The sequence below is a fragment of the Oculina patagonica genome, chromosome 1 (genome assembly GCF_052425735.1).
Source record: "Oculina patagonica isolate OP01 chromosome 1, crgOcupat, whole genome shotgun sequence".
In the NCBI taxonomy this organism is placed as follows: domain Eukaryota; kingdom Metazoa; phylum Cnidaria; class Anthozoa; order Scleractinia; family Oculinidae; genus Oculina; species Oculina patagonica.
In genome coordinates, this window is record NC_135758.1 from 24,811,225 (window position 1) to 24,828,941 (window position 17,717).

The following is a 17,717-nucleotide window of genomic DNA, read 5'->3' on the forward strand; positions in this document are numbered from 1 at the left end:
CAATTTGGATGAAATAGGTCTGGATACAAGTCAGTTAGAACTTTGAAACACGTGCCATTCATAGTGCAAAAATGCATCAGTTCGGAAACCTTCGTATGATTCCTATTTCACTTCATATATTGTTGTTATGAGCAAAAATCATTATTGACTGAAAATACCAGAGGATCACGATCTATGGAAAAAATGGCAACTGTCTGTTCGAGTGAGTCTTATACTTCAGTGCTCCCTTAATTAAACCGTGTTTCAAAAAATGCGGACATAGAATGCTTCAGTAGTTTGAAATTGCAGAGTTTTTAAGTCCTCGAGATGAACTCAAATGTGGTACCTTGAAAACTATATCATTTCATTTGCGTGTTTTCTAACAGCTCACAAAATCGGAATATTTCAAACGAATCATTCGATCGAGAAAGACGAATCGCCTGTTCGATGTTTTAAAGTGGTACTATGATCAAAATTTTACCTTCCCTTTTCTCTTCGGTTCTTGAAAGTACTTACATTAAATAGTAACCTTGCCAAATTTTAAGTTCAAATTCGAATTGGAAGACCACTTATTTCACGCGTAAACTTCGGCTTTGGCTTGCCGCCATTACTAGATTCAAAAATGTCCGAGGACCAAATAGAGATCTGGAACTAGTTGGGGCGAGAGCATGCTGACGTCATATGCGCATCAACAAAATGGCTTCTTCGAAGGCTGGAGTGACCGATCTGGAAAAACATTGGTTTTCTTTTTAATCTGTAGTGATGTAGAAGCCGTATCTACTGCGCAAATGTTTTTTAAACATACTTCAGGGCATCTCCAGGTCACTTTTGCACAACATAGTGGCAGAAAACATTTCAAGAGGCGGAATTTTTAACTCGCCCGAACCACGCAAGATGAATAATAGATCGTCTGATAACTTTGAGGGAAACTTGTACTCTTGGAAATGCTTTATAGATATTTCTCCCTGCAATCTTTGTGAGGTTAACTTCTTCAGCTATCCAAGGGAAGTGAATAGAATAGAACGCTTCGAATTATCTACAGTGAGTTTACTGTATTCGCTCCTTTTTAGAAGCAAAACATTGGGTGAGTGGCGTAATTTACTTCTGTTGCTCAAGCTCTCGTGTTCTAGAACAGTCATTTTTAAATTTATTGTAAATACTTCATGTCAAAAAGGTAATTTTTGGGCAAATCGGAGTGTATGTTCCTGAATTATATCCTCTATTGTACAAATAAACTTAAATAAATTCGCACGAGTCGGTACATTATGTGAAAGTACATACAGAGGATGCAAAGCTTAGCAATATCTTTTTACTGATTATGTCCTGAAAATGTTTCCATTGTAGTCCTCTGTATACACTGTAGTCTTAATAAACTCACCAGCACGTCTTCAGTGTTGTGTGTTGGTCACTTGTTTATTTCTGCCATGCAATATCAAACACTACAATAGGACTGTACTTCATTGTGCACTTATACAGCTGACTTATAGTATTCATAAACATTTTTTGAAAAGTAATCTCAGGATAGAACAGTGTTAGCCTGTCTCAGAGACATACATGCTATCCGGATATACTCAGTATATCTTTATTATATTTAAGTACAACAGGGGCCATGAGCTATAATTATGACCTGTGCCAATCACTCATGCTGTGTGCAACAGAGCACCGTTGAAATCCTAGCTACTCTTTATTTTAAGTTTGCAATATATTTATTTTTGGCATGCGCCAGCAGGCAGTGCCTGCGGCATTAGTATTGTAGTATGCGCGCGCATGTTTTCGCGCCTCATGTTCTGTATGTGTAATATGTCAGCCATCTTGGTTGCATTAAAAACTGCTGTTGAAGTTCTTTCGTTGTGACGTGCGTTCTTGTCCCTTAAACATTGGCGTGGTGGCAGCGACGATTAATCCACGTCCTCAAGAGCCTGAGTGTCGTCTCGCTGGTCCAAGCAACAACGAGTCTACCTATCCTATGGTCGAGTGAACTCTGAACAGCCGTCTCATCGTAAGAAAAGTATAACTTCACTGTTCCTTACTGTTACTGTGTTAAACATGCATTCAAATAGAGCCCCGAAACAGTGGTCCCTAACAAAGAATGAAAGTATCACATCATTTGAAGCCTGGCGCCAGAATCTTCAGTATTCCCTGTCTTTAGACGCTAATTTCGCCCCGTTTTTAGCAGACAATTTTACATGGCAGAAAAAGTCGTCCACTGCCCCCAATAGAGGGCTCACTACCGATGGGGAAGACGTCCCATCAACTCGCCGACGTACCGCCGCACAGAAGAACGTACACCTTGAACTCATGTTAGGTCAGATAGCAAATTTTTGCCCCGTTATTTCACGCAATACCATTGTGAAGAATACCACTTCAGTCAAGTCCATTTGGCAAGCAATAAGGTCCCACTTTGGCTTTCAGTCCACGGGTGCTCATTTTCTAGATTTCTCTAACATTAAACTCGAAGTTGATGAACGCCCTGAAGACTTGTTTCAACGGTTAATGTCCTTCACTGAAGATAATTTGCTTGTTGCAAATGGAAACATAACCCACCATGGGGAAGTCATTACTGTTGATGAGGAACTGTCACCCACACTTGAGAATTTCGTGGTTTTAACCTGGCTAAGACTCATTCATAACGATCTACCTGCCCTTGTCAAGCAGCGCTACGGAACTGAGTTAAGATCAAGAACACTTGCTTCCTTAAAACCTGAAATCTCGCAGGCGCTAGACTCTCTTCTCGATGAGATTCGCTCCAACGCCGACACCAAAGTTCTCCGAACCACTGCTTCACGGTTCAGGCAGCCACCTCCTCGCCCCTCCGTTAAGTCTTCTGCACAACCATGGCCTCCGAGGCGACCGAGGTCCTGTCCTTTATGTAAACAAGCTGGTCGCAACGACCAGCACTTCTTAAGTGCATGCTCATATTTACCTCCGGAGGACCGTACTTACCTTTCTCGTTCTCGCCTTACCTCTACCCTTGACGACGAGGAACCTGACTACTCAGACTATGTGCCCTCAGCCTTCCCCGACGAGGACGACCCCCCTCCACACACTACAGCTCGTACAGTTTCACGCCGTGTCAGCACTAAACAGTCACCCCACTTTAAGGCTTTTTACAAACAGTATCCACTCCGACTGACCCTAGACACAGGTGCAGAGACTAGTATGATCAAGTCATCCGTGGCCCGTTCAATTGGTGCAACCATTGTAAAGTCTTCCCAGCAAGCTTTACAAGCCGACGGCATGACTCCCTTAGCTGTAGCCGGGGAAGCTCACCTCATCTTATCCCGAGCAGACAAACAACTCGGTCTTGACGCCCTCGTTGTTGACGACTTAGACGTAGACGTCCTGGCTGGCACACCCTTCCTTATTGCTAACGACATCACCGTCCGTCCCGCTTTGTGCCAAGTACGTATTCAGGACTCTGAGGTCATACATTATGACCCCGATAGTGATTCAACTGGCTCTCATGCTGTGCGACGTGCACAAAGTTACGTCCTACGCGCTTCCTCCTCCGCAACCGTTGTTTGGACTGGTGAATACTTGGAACTGGACGTCCCTTCCGACCTAGGTGACGATTGCGTACTAGCACTTCAACCGCGCACAGACACCCCAATATCGAAACACACCAAACCCACCTGCATTTGGCCTGAACCTCAAGTTGTAGAAGCTGTCGGATCCAAAATCCGCTTAACCAACACTTCCAACGAGCCGAAAGCCATAGGTCGCCACGAGCACCTCAGCGAGATTCTACCCACAGCAGAAACACCGTCACCGACCCCCAACCCAGCATCCACCACTAAGTCAATTCCAGTGAAGCCACACAGTCTACCTCCCTTCTCGTCTTCCGTGTCCTTAGACCCCGACAAATTGCTGCCAGATGAAACCCGTCTCAAGTTTCAACAGCTGCTGCAGTCATACGACAGAGTCTTCAACCCCGACATAGCCGGTTACAATGGTGCTGCTGGTCCCATCCAAGCAACTGTGAATATAGGCCCCGTACAGCCTCCACAACGGAAAGGCCGCGTACCTCAGTACTCTCGCAACCAACTGGTAGAACTCCAAGCTAAGTTTGACGAGCTGGAACAGGCCCAGGTCTTCCGTCGCCCCGAGGATCTGGGCATAACCGTTGAGTATCTTAATCCTTCATTTCTTGTAAAAAAGCCTTCAGGTGGTCACCGACTCGTGACCGCATTTGCCGACGTAGCACGCTACAGTAAACCGCAGCCATCTCTAATGCCAGACGTCGACACAACCCTGCGCACTATCACACCATGGCGCTACATGATCCAAACTGATCTCACCCGAGCATTCTACCAGATACCTCTCTCCCAGTCTTCTCTAAAGTACTGTGGTGTAGCCACCCCCTTCCGTGGAATCCGTGTATACACAAGATCAGCAATGGGGATGCCTGGCTCCGAGACCGCACTCGAGGAAATGATGTGTCGTGTTCTGGGTGACTTAATTCAAGAAGGCTGCTTGGCTAAACTCGCAGACGACCTGTACTGTGGCGGCGATACACCCGAAACCCTCTTGACCAACTGGAGACGGGTACTGGAGGCGCTTGATCGTTGTAACCTCCGTTTGTCCCCTACGAAGACTGTCATCTGTCCAAAGTCTACCACCATCCTTGGCTGGATCTGGTCTCAAGGCCGTCTATCAGCCAGCCCTCATCGTATTGCCGTCTTGCAATCATGCCCTCCTCCCCAAAGTGTGAAAGGCCTACGTTCCTTCATTGGAGCCTATAAAGTCCTCAGTCGCGTACTCCCAAACTGCTCGGACATAGTGGACCCCCTCGAGAGCACCCTCACGGGCCTCCAGTCTAACGACAAGCTGCTTTGGGATGAGAACCTCACCTTCAGGTTCAAGCGTGCCCAGGAGTATCTGTCCAAACACAAATCCATAGTCCTACCACGTTCTTCTGACACTCTTTGGATAGTCACCGATGGCTCAGTCACCAAGAGAGGCCTTGGTGCTACATTGTATGTTACCCGTGAAAGTCATCTTTCCCTTTCTGGCTTCTACAGCGCCAAGTTGCGGAAACACCAAGTCCCCTGGCTCCCCTGCGAGGTCGAAGCATTATCTATTGCTGCTGCTGTCAAACACTTCGCTCCATTCATCATTCAGTCGCAACAGCCTACGACTGTATTAACTGACAGCAAACCGTGCGTTCAAGCAATTGAAAAGTTATGTCGCGGTGAATTCTCGGCCAGCCCCCGAGTAACTTCCTTCCTCACGACTGTAAGCCGTTACCAAGTCAGTCTTCAACATTTGGCTGGTAAGGCCAACCTTCCGTCTGACTTCACCAGTCGCACTGCCCCCGACTGCAGTGAGCCTAAATGCCAAATTTGCACCTTCGTCCACGAAATGGAAGACTCAGTCGTGTGTAGCGTTTCGATTCAGGACATTCTCGACAAGAAGTCCAACCTCCCGTTCACCACAAGGTCAGCATGGCTACAGATCCAGAACGACTGCCCCGACCTCCGAAGGGTGCATGCCCACCTCAAACAAGGCACTCGCCCGTCAAAGAAGATCACCAATATTCGCGACGTTAAGCGGTATCTCAGCTGCACCTCCATTGCTCGTGACGGAGTCCTCGTAGTCAAACACTCCAAGCCATTCGTTCCTGTTTCCGAAGCAATTGTTGTGCCCCGTTCTGTACTGGATGGTCTTCTAACTGCCCTCCACATCAAACTAAACCATCCTTCCCGCCATTAACTCCAAATGGTGTTCCAACGACAGTTCTTTGCCCTCGACATGAGCGACGCCATTTCCTGCGTTACATCTGCCTGCCACACGTGCGCTTCACTCCAGTCTTTTCCGAGCACCTTGGTATCCCAATCCTCTGATGACCCTCCCGAAGTGATAGGAATCTCCTTTGCCGCTGACGTAATCAAGCGCCACCGTCAGTTCATCCTTGTTCTTAGAGAATGCTCCACGTCACTTACTGCATCTTGCTTGATACCGGACGAAAAGCATGACACTCTACGCGATGCCCTCACAAAACTAATCGTCGGTTTACACCCTCTTGATGGTCCTAGAGCTGTTATACGTGTTGATCCTGCTCCTGGTTTTTCATCCCTGAGCAACAACGACTCGCTCGAACATTTAAACGTCTCAATCGATGTCGGCCGTATTAAGAATAAGAACCACAACCCTGTCGCCGAGAAGGCAGTCCGCGAACTTGAAGAAGAGCTCCTCCGACAAGAACCAGGTGGAGGACCAGTAGGCGAAGTTGGCCTCGCTCTAGCTACCGCACGTCTTAACTCCCGCCTTCGTTTCTCGGGTCTTTCTTCTCTCGAGTTGTGGACCCAACGCAACCAATTCACCCATGAGCAGTTGCCGTTGTCTGATTACCAACTCATACTCGATAGGCACAAACATCGCTCTACTAACCACGCCTATAGCGAGAAGTCCAAGAACCCCCGCGGTCTTGTCGCAAACACGCCACCTCTACAAGTTGGAGATATTGTCTACCTCTTCTCTGATAAGGACAAGTCACGCGCTCGTGATCGCTATGTCGTTGTCTCCATCGACACCCCTTGGTGTTTTGTAAAGAAGTTTCGTGGCTCACAACTCAGAGCCACTTCTTACAAAGTCAAGCTGTCCGAGTGCTATTCCGTTCCCTCTTCCATCATTGTGCCCAGCCTCCCAGGTCCTTCAGCCCCTCCAGACATGGACGTCGAGCCTCCAGTAACTCCTGCCGTGTCCCCAGCCCCGGTACATCCTGTGTTACCTCCCCCTGCACCTCCAGAACTCATCACCATTCCGTCTGACGAGGAACAAGTCCCGTCCTTCACCAGTGATGACACACCACTTGATACCATCAGTCGCTCACCTTCCCCAGTCGCTGTACAAGACGAGTCAAGCACAAGTGTTGCAGTCACAGATCAACCATTGTTGTCTCCTCCCAACTTTCCTGATCACCCAGCTTCAAGACCTCAAAGGCAGCGCAGACCTCCTTCACACTTGCAGGACTATGTTAGATTTTAACCTGCGTGTGGTACCTTTAGATCCACAGTTTAGTTTTAGGTTTACACTTTCACAAGGTACTACTAGAGACTGAGACATTTGGTTAGTCTGTCTTAATTGACATGCAGTTTTCTTCGTTTAAGTTCATATTTTTATTGCCCATGTATTTCAAGCCTGTGTACAACTACAGTTTGTCAGTTCGCTACCATTTAAAGGTGAGAAGAGGTTGCGCCAGCAGGCAGTGCCTGCGGCATTAGTATTGTAGTATGCGCGCGCATGTTTTCGCGCCTCGTGTTCTGTATGTGTAATATGTCAGCCATCTTGGTTGCATTAAAAACTGCTGTTGAAGTTCTTTCGTTGTGACGTGCGTTCTTGTCCCTTAAACATTGGCGATGCTCTTTTTATTCATAAGTTGAGAATGTAGTAGCCAACAATAAATCATGTGAATGTGCCAGAGAACCCCTGAGCTGCTGATCCATCATAATTTCTAACACAAGTACAGTCAAATCTGTACCAAAAAAAATGTTGTAAAATGTTGTATTGATTGAGGTGAGGTGGTCTAAGTGTAAGTTGTCGGACTCCAGATCAAGCGGTTCAGGTGTGGACTCTTACTGGTGTCATTGTGCTGTGTTCTTGGGCAAGACTACTCTCATGGTGCCTCCTCTCCAAGTGTAGAATGGGAACTGGCAAATTGATGGTGTGACGAGGGCATGCAAGTCTAGTTGCTTGGTGGGCAACTAGACTTGCATGCAGACCTTGCCTTTTTGTAACAAGGGGGCAATTTTGAGGTCACACAGGACCCTTGCAACCATTATATATGTATTTATTTAAAGAGTATACACGAACTGCGAAGCCGACAACAAATACAGTCAAACCTGTACCATAAATAAAAATGTTGCATAGCAATGGGGTAGTTGTTTTGATTTAGGTGCGGTGACCTAATGGTCAGTGCGCAAGACTCTGAATCAAGCTGTTCAGGTGTGAGCCCAGACCAGTGTCATTACATGTACGTGGGGGGAGTGGGGAGGTTAAACCTGTGATGCAATTGTACTTCCATCTCATCCAGGTTGCTTAATCCTACTTAAACCAAGATATGCTTTGGCCTGAGGGCCCTTTGGGCAAGCAGGCTTGCATGCAGACTTTGCCTTTTTGCATCAAGGGAGCAATTTATTTAGGGTGGTACACGGAGCTGGCTTGTTTACAGTCACGTTAAGTTGACACAAGATTAGTCCCAAAATTGAACTCTCAATTACATACACATACTGCAGATGCACAATGTACTACCAGTGATATTCTCTAGAAAGAGCCACTGTCAATATTGCATATGATACCATAAAAAATATTTTCTTGAGTAGATGCCAGACCCCGACTCACCGCAGGCTTCACTTAAATGCCGGTTCAAAACTGGAAACGTTTGATCAAGGTCCCAGTGTTTGGTTGATGTCCAGGTGTTCCCGTTTATGAACTTAAAACTTTATACCCTTAATATTATTTTACTTGTTCCCATGTTGTGCATATATTGTTTCAGTTATTTTTATCATCAAAAAATCACGGGGCCAAGAGGAAAACAAATGGGTGAAATGAATAAGAAAAACTACTCCTACCCAGTTTTGCTGCTACTTGTGGGACAGTTTCACAACATCAGTAAATAGAGTGAAGGACTCTATACAGCATTCAAATGGTTTTCTTATTTTAAGAAACAGGAATACTGAATGCTGGCTGAAGCTAGATGTCTGAAGTGTTATTACCCATTAAAACACTTAGTTTTAAAAAGGTTTATTACCTGTATCGTAGTCAAGGAAAGTAAAACTGTATAAAACTCAAGGAGCTAAATCCATTGATCACCTGCACCATCTTGTTGACTTTAATTTTTCTGCATAAATTTTACATTATTTCATGTTTATAAAACTTTTTTCGGAATAAACAGCTGAGATAGATTTTATGCCCATGGCGTGTATGATAGATTACAAGAATGAAAACAACAGTAAAGATCATTTCGATCCTTCGCAAACGGCAATAGCAACCTACATGTATATATATGCAGAGCTCTCTATTAATTCAAACATTGCAGACATTTTTCCTAACTATTCAATGTCGTTCTCATCATACCATGTATTCAAACGTATGTAGTCCATGAATCGCAGTTCCTCTTCGTTCTTCGAGGCTTCTTCGATCGGTGCTTCGATTGGACAAGAAGACGGCAGCTTCGTTGTAGGCATACAGCGCCAAAACCTCTTCGAATGAAATAAATATTGAAGTATTTGCATACAAACATTGCCCTTTAGACCGACGTCAAACGGCTTTAAATTCTCATTATAAGAAACGATACCGCTAAATTGCAATGTCTCTTCGTTGCGGCTCTCTTGGGTTTCGCCACCGGGCAAACTAGACGAAGAATTTGTCGAAGAAATATCTTTTATAACCCTGTTAATTCTCAGTATACTGTATTCTCTCTTGGAACACTCGAAGCTCGAAGCGACGATGCGCATATGACGTCACGGACCAACTCATGCGTAAATCCGCTTTTCAGTACAGTCGCTGGCTCACTTTAGACGTCCGAGTAATGGCGGACGGGTTTTCCACGATTTTCGGCAAGCTATTTCAAGGCTTATATTGCTCGCAACGTTCTAAATTCTAGCGCGCTAGTTAAATATAGACTTATTGAACAAATTGACTTTAGAAACAGACGAAAAGAAAAACAAAAATTTTGGTCATAGTAGCACTTTAAGTGTTTTCATCCAAAGGAAGCCAACATATTTATAACGGCTAAAGCAATTCACGCCCGCTTCAAGTGTTTTCACATACTCTAGCTATTAGAGGTATGCCTGTGTTTCAAGAGACGGGTGATTGCGTGAATATATTTATTTTGTACAAATGTTTCCATTCGGATGTTTAAAAATCTTTATTTAGGTAAGGTCTAAATATATTTTTCAATAAAACATGTGGTTACTATAGACACAAGCGTGTAACGCAAGCGGCTTATTTGACCGAAAATCGATTCACCCCATCTCACACCGATTCTCTATTTTTCTTGACGCATAAAAGCAAGTTCTGTACATACAGCTGTAGTTACAGCATCCCTTTGAGTTTTGGCCAGGCAGGCTTCCCTTTGCTAGCGACACCGAAGAATGAGTATTAAATAAAGAACTTACAATCTCTTCTTTCGGGCGAGTGGCTGGAGTCTTGGTCTTTGATCTATCGGGGGAGTTGACTTTAAAACCAATATTTCAATGTTATATAACGATTGAGGGCGCTTTAGGAGCATTAAGCTTGTAGTAATGGAGTTTTTCTGATCTTCTTGCCGCTAATTTATATATAACGCGCACGGTATAAATTCGCTTAAGTTAGCAAAGGGAGCAGTTGACGACTGCGGGACTGCGGGAGCATCCATTTATATATGCATATTATTGTTTGGTGACTGCGGGATCACGGGAGCAATAGATCAGCTTATTGTTTGGTGACTGCGGGGCCACGGGAGCAGTAGATTTGTGCTGAGGGGTGGCGGGGTATTCTGCAATCTGGTGTTCATATCGCGAACAGACCGAAACACGCGCGAAGCAACATGAAAGATCATTAACCTCAATTTTTCGCTTCCAATTTCGACCCAACTGTCCAAATTACTTTCTCTGGCACTCGAAAAACCTTTTGGAGCATCATCCTTCTCAAAGACCATCTTCACAGGCTTTTAAAACCTTTTAAAGTTCGTTTTACTGAGTCCGTTATCTTGGTCTACTAAATCTGCTGTTGCAGAACTCGTCATGTAAGGCACATTCAAATGTCTTGGCCCAAAATCGCTAGGTAATTGACTAATTCTATTCACTTCCTGTACGCCAAATTTGGAGAGAAACGGAAGTAACGCGAATTAATTAGGAAAAGCGAGAGCCGAGTAGAGTGTTCCACGTAAACCCGAGACGTAAATCATCCCCAGCATTCCAGGTCAGTCGCCTTTGAATTGAGCACGAAATGGCGACGCCACATCTCTTCGTGGGCGGCAGGCTAACTCTGATTAATTCATTTTTTTAGACATTTCATTATAAAAAGTTATGAATATGTCTTTGTTTTCTTTCAATAAGTGTTAAGCTTTACCCTCCCCTGACCGAAGTTGGATCACGCGACCACAAAATTGCAAAAATTTCGTAGCCCAAAAAGCGAACATTAAAAGCTACATGTTTGGGTTTGCGTGTTTTCCAATAATTATGGACTACTATTTACTATTTGTCAAGGAAGACAAATCTAAGTCTTTAACCAACTGATTAAACCAAAACGAACTTTTTTGTTATCTTCCAAGGGATTTCACGCTTCAAATTTCTTTATTAATTGGTATGTTAAGAGTTTTTGTCTACCTTCCACCTGAATTATGAATTGCCTAGCTTAAGAATGCCAGACGAAATTGTGTGCACGCAAATATTTCTCGCTAAGAAGCTACAGATCTAGAGAAGTTGACTATTTTGGCGTAAGAACAACCACCCCTTAATAACACTACACCTTTTTTCTGCCTTTTTCTCCGGTGTGCTTAATCTAATGGAAAATAATATTTTTTAGTCTTGCCAAAAGCCGAGCTATGTTTGCTAGAGCGCTTCGCAACAGTTTTGAAAACCAAGTATACAACCAATCCCTTATGGGAAAAAATTGCAGCTATTCAAATGGACGGCTTTATTAAAACGCTAATTACTATAAAGTAAGTATAAACTATAAGTAGGTGCTAGATTTCACTGAATTACGGTAGAGGTGGGTTAATTACTTGATTGTAGGATATGGAGTCAGTTTCTGTAGGCAGAGAGGGCCTACTAGAGGTTACACCCGCAATATAGTGTCTACGCGAAAGCGAGGCTGTGTAGTGTTACTGCAACGAGTCTGCATTCAAAATAGGTTTCTATTGTGTCTCGTGATTATTGTGTAATAAGCTCAGACACTTTTGTTCGTCAATCACGCAATGGACACCCCCCCCCCACCCCTCCCCAAAAAAAGTTAATACATTAGTTTTCCTTCATTGAAGACATAATTGAAATTTTTCATCTTTCCTTACAAGCAAACAAACCAGCCGAGTTTTCGTTAACCTTTATACATAAATTCGGTGAATAATTGTCTAATGTTTGCTTTCTGACCACCTTTTCTATATCACCTTTTCTAGACTCATGGTGTAGCCACAATTTCAACTGGAGGGAATACCCACAGGTGAAAAAAGAGCCAGTCATTTTCTTTATCGTTTAGTGCAGTTTATTGATATTCTGTATTCAGATTACAATGTTGGATTAAATACTATGCTGTGATGATTACAAAGGTGCTTCAAGTTTACTTGCGGACCCCGTCCAGTTACAAAGGTCTAGGGTCAAGGTCTAGCGTCTACGGTCGACACATCCATAGTTGTAACTGCTGTTTATAAGAGATAGAATAGAAGTAGACATTAAAACATGTTATGTGATGAAACCTCCGGTATAACGTTTACTATGGCAAAAAAATCAAGGAATGCTGAACAAGGCAAATGGAACAGTGTCACTCAATATACAGGGACGGCGGAGCCGGGGGCTGGGGGGGGGGGCTTTAGCCCCTCGACTTTTTCCGAAAAATAAAGACTTTTTAAGAGAAGAGTCTCTTAAGCCACCCCCCCCCCACTTGAAGTCACTAATAAGCCCCCCCCCTCCCCCCCCCACCTGGAAAACTGCTTCGCCGTCCCTGATATATGATATTGAACTGAATAAATCTGTGCTAAACCAGCAGCAAGTGGTTTATAGCGCCCCCCCCCCCCCCGTTTGAACGGGGAAAGAGTTAAAAAAAACTACAACTTACCCCGTTTTGCCTCATGCTCATTATAATATTGATTACCGTTTTTGTTTCTTAACATTTGTGTTTGGATATGGGCATTTTCAGGAATGGTTGTTAACCCTGCTCCCCGTAGCTCATAAGCAGTGATATGATAGTGTTGTTTAATCAGTAATTTCCTAACCCTTTAGGATTTTACGGTAGGATGCGTGTAGGTCGTTTTAAAAACAAAGCTTTCGAATCGAAATACACGCTAGTCAAAGCACATCGGCAATACCCTTGAGATCATTGGGACAATCAATTTTCTAACTAGAGAAGTAAGGGTAATGATGGCCGTTACATGCAACACTGAATTAGGTGAAGAGAAAACGCCGGCTCTCTAAGATCACTAATCTAAACCATAGCTCGTGGTCTTACCACTTTTGGCCGTTGCAACATTGAACGGGATAGAGGTAACGACGTTCACATCTGATGCATCCTCTTTGATCTCTTATGGGCAGAAATCCTTGGTCGACCTCACCCTAGATTTTAAATGTCATGAAACAAGATAACAAATTCAGTAATACTAAAATTAGAATTGAAGAATGATGAATAATTGAAAGATGGCATTACAGAATGCCTCGATTGTGCAGTGTGTGCCACACGCCCGAGCAAGCAAGAGATGCAAGGGCACCTTCTGTATGATTTAAGGCCATATAGATGACATATAAAAGGCACTTTGTTATTTTGCTGAGGACTTGGCATGCAAGGCGCCACTTGCGTGGCTTAAAGGTTCTTTCGTGACATTTTGTGACACTTTTGTACTCAACTGTATGGCAGATTACTACCAATGAAGTAAAAAATTGTAATCTTAAAAAAATAATAATAAAAATGTATCATAGGAAAAGCTCAAATCACGAACTAGCTGAAGTCTTAGTTTTTAATAACTTTATTCGCAATATAGTGTTCCTTTTAAGTTTAATTCTTTCGAGCCTCCGCTGGCTAATTTCAATGAGATAACATACAAATTTAATAGATTTGTACATAGTATTATCCACAGAATCATAAATTATCACGTAATGCATTAACATAGCTCGTTATCGCTGATGATTGCGCTCTGTTTTTAACTTTACTGTGAAATTGTCTTATAGTACCTCATCGTTCTCGTTGTAGAAGAAACGGTCCCTCAATTTCATTGCCGTTGTCATGGTAACAATGAGCAACAGAACAAATGCAAAGCGCTTGTCCATCCTGATTCTGTAGATTCAACGAAAAAAAGATTTCTTAAAAAATAGTTTAACTATTTAAGTACAAAGCCAAGTGCCTAGTCCAGGTGTTTTTGTGTTATTGATTTACAGACAAAAGATTTAGGGTGAAATCCCTCAGGAAAGATAGCATTTCTAATGCAAAAATCAGGAGCACTAACCGTCAGGCCACCACGCCGCCTCCTTTTAATTATGCGGCGCTTTTCAAAAGTTCGGACAAATTTTCGCAACCTACCGGCGTATATCGCGGGATATCTGTTATCTAAAAGGACAGAAATCAATAACATTTTGACCATATATGAGCAGCGCGCGCATTCCTTGAATAATAAACAGTTATATACGTGTGTGATCTTTTCTCGAACCAAAATATTTGCATACTTATAAGGTATAAAAATGATAATTAACCATGACTGAGGCTAAATGTATTTTGCGCCAAAATAATAAACATCAAGATATTTTTTTCTGTTTTCTTCATGTAAACAAAAACTAGAAACTTTTCAACACTGCATGCTTGGAAAAATAAACTGCGAAGTATTTCCCAAGCTGTATATTTGAAAAATCGACGACTTACTCCTGACCGACGATGACAAGTGAACCATGACTGTGATTGTGTTTATTCCTCAGTTTGGCGCCAAATCAAAATTGCTGGACTAACAACATTTGTAGCAAATAACTAGTAAAAAACTGTAGTAGCAGTTCTAGGAGTGGAATGAAGTGGGCGTATTTTGACAGCTGAGACATTTTTAGAAACAGCAAAGATTAACTGTGCAGTATAAGCTTTTCTATAATTGAACATTAAAGGGCGGGAGTGAAATCTCGCATTATCCTTCTTGGTTGCCACTTAAACAATTTGTTTTCCGAGCCAGCCAAAGTGCTAACGATTTGTTTTAGATATAACACACCACTTTATAAAATCGGCCTGAAGTTCCAGTTTAATAACTTAGCACAAGACAGAGGTTTTATCCAAATCCAAAACGTACGTGTTAGTTTTTGCACTTCATGATCAGTGTTTGTACCCCCGAAAGATTTAAAAGATGGAAAAATTCCGTCAACGTACATTAAAGAAATGAAAGTAATGATAAATTTTTAGCTTTCCCCATATGTTTCTTACCTTATTATTGTTGGAAGGCGTTTAAGCAAGATAAAGGTCTTCGTTCTTCGAGCAACACAAGGCAAATGATCATATGCAACCCGCTATCGAAGAAAAGGGCACGTCGCTTGAAGTTTTCCCACCCCTTGTGTCTTGACTTGACCAATAGGAAAACAGTTTTTAAATACTTTTGCCATTAATGAGTGACTGTTCTGCTTCAGCGTTTCTTTAATTAGAGAGCTTTGATCATGCAACTAAGATATAAGCTTTCAGAATGTGGACATGGAATGCTCCAGTAATTTGAAATTGCAGTACTTTTAAGTCCTTGAGATGAAAGCAAACTTTGGTACCTTGAATACTTTATCATTCCGTTTACGTGTCTCCTAACAACAGTGCGCAGTATTTAATAAGTGCCATACATCAGAATATTTCAAAGGAATCAGTCGATCGAGAAAGACGAATCCTCCAAGGAGTTCTTTAAAGCAAAAAAGGGGGGCTTAAAGTGTTTTGATGTTTTGAGTGTTCAGGCTAGCCTGCGTAGCTGGCGGTATTGTTGGTTTTGCGTAGCATGAAACAACTAGGAGTATTTCTACTCCTGGTAAATTAAAGGCGTTTAAGCAAGATAAAGATCTTCGTTTTTCGAGAAACACAAGGCAAATGATCATATGCAACCCGCTATCAAAGCTAAAAGGGCACGTCGCTTGAAGTTTTCCCACCCTTTGAGTCTTGACTTGACCAATAGGAAACCAGTTTGTTAATACTTTTTCCATTAATGAGTGAGTGTTCTGTTTCAGTGTTCCTTTTATTAAGGAGTTATTGATCATGCAACTAAGACAGAAGTTTCCAAAATGCGGACATGGAATGCTCCATTAATTTGAAATTGCTGTACTTTTTAGTCCTTGAGACGAACACAAACTTTGGCACCTTGAATACTATATCATTCCGTTTGCGTGTCTCCTACTGAACAGTGCGCAGTATTTAATTAGTGTCCTTAATCGGAATATTTCAAAGGAATTAGTAGATCGAGAAAGATGAATCCCTTAAGGAGTTCTTCAACGACCCCATTTTTCGCAATCATGGGGCGCCGAGTCGTACCATATTGCACTAAATAAAGATACAACTTACTTTTAATTAAGCCAGGTAAACATTCTGAAAGCTAATTACTTTTACCAAGCACTCCGGTAATTGAATTACACTACCATCTTAATTGATTACGAATACAAAAGCTCAGGAACTAAAAAGGAGCCTTCCATTAATTCCAGCAAGCGTCTTTGTGAAGTAAAGTTATTGTTTTTCGGCTAATAAGGTGCTGTTGGCTTTTAATTTAAAAGTGTTCTAAAAATGCCGAATAAGGATAAACACAGAAATACGGAAATTCTCTGGGAAACAACGGCCCTGTGGTTAAATGCGTCTGTGTTTGTGCCAATTAGTTCGCGCCAACAACTTACTTGCATTTTCTGATAAAGGATAACTACACTTTGAAGTATAAGCTCTGCATAATTTAAAAATCAAAGGATGCCATGAAGCGAAATCCTTGCTTTATCTTCCATCAATGCCATTGTTTTACGCACCAGCAAATGTGCTTACAATTTTTCTTATAACACGCTTCAAACTAGAATCGGCTCGCTGAGTTCCAGTCAACGTATAAGCATAAGATTCATTCTGTAGATTCAACGAAAAAAAGATTTCTTAAAAAATAGTTTAACTATTTAAGTACAAAGCCAAGTGCCTAGTCCAGGTGTTTTTGTGTTATTGATTTACAGACAAAAGATTTAGGGTGAAATCCCTCAGGAAAAATAGCATTTCTAATGCAAAAATCAGGAGCACTAACCGTCAGGCCACCACGCCGCCTCCTTTTAATTATGCGGCGCTTTTCAAAAGTTCGGACAAATTTTCGCAACCTACCGGCGTATATCGCGGGATATCTGTTATCTAAAAGGACAGAAATCAATAACATTTTGACCATATATGAGCAGCGCGCGCATTCCTTGAATAATAAACAGTTATATACGTGTGTGATCTTTTCTCGAACCAAAATATTTGCATACTTATAAGGTATAAAAATGATAATTAACCATGACTGAGGCTAAATGTATTTTGCGCCAAAATAATAAACATCAAGATATTTTTTTCTGTTTTCTTCATGTAAACAAAAACTAGAAACTTTTCAACACTGCATGCTTGGAAAAATAAACTGCGAAGTATTTCCCAAGCTGTATATTTGAAAAATCGACGACTTACTCCTGACCGACGATGACAAGTGAACCATGACTGTGATTGTGTTTATTCCTCAGTTTGGCGCCAAATCAAAATTGCTGGACTAACAACATTTGTAGCAAATAACTAGTAAAAAACTGTAGTAGCAGTTCTAGGAGTGGAATGAAGTGGGCGTATTTTGACAGCTGAGACATTTTTAGAAACAGCAAAGATTAACTGTGCAGTATAAGCTTTTCTATAATTGAACATTAAAGGGCGGGAGTGAAATCTCGCATTATCCTTCTTGGTTGCCACTTAAACAATTTGTTTTCCGAGCCAGCCAAAGTGCTAACGATTTGTTTTAGATATAACACACCACTTTATAAAATCGGCCTGAAGTTCCAGTTTAATAACTTAGCACAAGACAGAGGTTTTATCCAAATCCAAAACGTACGTGTTAGTTTTTGCACTTCATGATCAGT

The 17,717-nt window shown here is 42.3% G+C and overlaps 1 long non-coding RNA gene across 2 annotated transcripts in view; it reads right to left on the reverse strand.

Annotated features, from left to right (window-relative positions):
* The window catches only part of LOC144644085 (uncharacterized), a 100,420-nt gene that overhangs the window by 12,810 nt on the left and 69,893 nt on the right, over nucleotides 1–17,717 (reverse strand). The window contains exons 1-2 of one of the 2 annotated variants that reach the window (XR_013569045.1): nucleotides 13,839–13,937; nucleotides 13,123–13,226 (exon numbers count right to left, since the gene is read on the reverse strand). The exons of the other annotated variant lie outside the window; for it this stretch is intronic. This is a non-coding gene — a long non-coding RNA (uncharacterized LOC144644085). Of the gene's footprint in view, nucleotides 1–13,122; nucleotides 13,227–13,838; nucleotides 13,938–17,717 lie in introns of those variants that run through there. 2 annotated transcript variants of the gene reach the window in all.